This window comes from Triticum dicoccoides, chromosome 2A, assembly GCF_002162155.2.
Source record: "Triticum dicoccoides isolate Atlit2015 ecotype Zavitan chromosome 2A, WEW_v2.0, whole genome shotgun sequence".
Taxonomy (NCBI): Eukaryota; Viridiplantae; Streptophyta; class Magnoliopsida; order Poales; family Poaceae; genus Triticum; species Triticum dicoccoides.
The window spans coordinates 294,063,620-294,064,775 of NC_041382.1; positions in this window are offsets into that span (position 1 = coordinate 294,063,620).

Here is a 1,156-nt window from a genome sequence, read left to right on the forward strand (position 1 = left end):
TGGTGGGGAGACAGAGGAATGGAATGGGGTGGGTTAGTGGGACGAGACTTAAGACCCAGCCCCACCCTCTTAAAATCAGAGGAAAGATGATTAGATTAGAAAGAAAAAAGAAAAAAAAAGCTGTAGGATGAAGTTTTTTTTTTTTGAGAAATAGCCGTAGGATGAAGTGGGAGCACGGATGGAAACACAAGGAGGGAGCAGGCAAGCCGGATCCGGATTAGTTGGATGATTAGAGGGACTGTGGTATCCTCGGTTCATCAGGGTTCAAATCCTGATGCTCGCATTTATTTTGGGATTTATTTCAGGATTTCCGGCGATGCGCATTCAGTGGGAGAAGACGTTCCCGTCGATGATGAGATGCCTTCGGTAACTTCGTAAATTTTAAAAAAATATGTCGGCTCAGTCTTTCGAAGATGCTCATAGGGGTAGGGTATGCGTGTGTGCGTTCATATGTATAAGTGTATGCGCGTGTATATGAGTGTTTGTGTCTGTACTGATGTTAAAAAAATATATGTGCATTGCCACGAACGATAAAAACGATACGATATTATTAGAATATTAGGTAAATTCATGATTAATTTCGGTAAATAATTTATAACTAGAACAAAAACTAACATGCAAGAAGCATATTAGATGAACAGAAAAATATGCACAGCGGCATCATGCATGTAACAACAATTATAAATAGAGAATGAACAGATCAGGAAGGACGTAATATTCGTTGAGAGCGATGTTGTTGATGACGATCTGCTATTGACGGGCTTAAAGACGATGAGTAGCGTTGTTGACGGGGTACTTGAAATCAGGTACTCTAATCCTCAGTAAATATTAATTAGTATGTAGTGCTATTAAGTCGCTCGTGTCGCCCCACCCCGCAGGCGATCCGGGCGAAACCTAGCCGCCGCACCAGCCTCCTTCAGATCCGCCCACCTCCCCTCACCGCCGCCGGCAAGCGCCGTCGGGCAAAACTCGCGCGACGTCGGTGGCGGGGGGCCTTCCTTTTCTTCCCTCTCGCGAGGCTATGGCGGTGCGGGGCCGCTCGGCCAAGGAGAGGCGCGGGGGCGTGGCGCACGCGAGGAGCAGGCGTGGTCGGCGCGGCGCGCGCGGCGAGCGGGCGTCGGGACGCTAGGCAGGCGCGGCGAGCAGGCTGCGATGC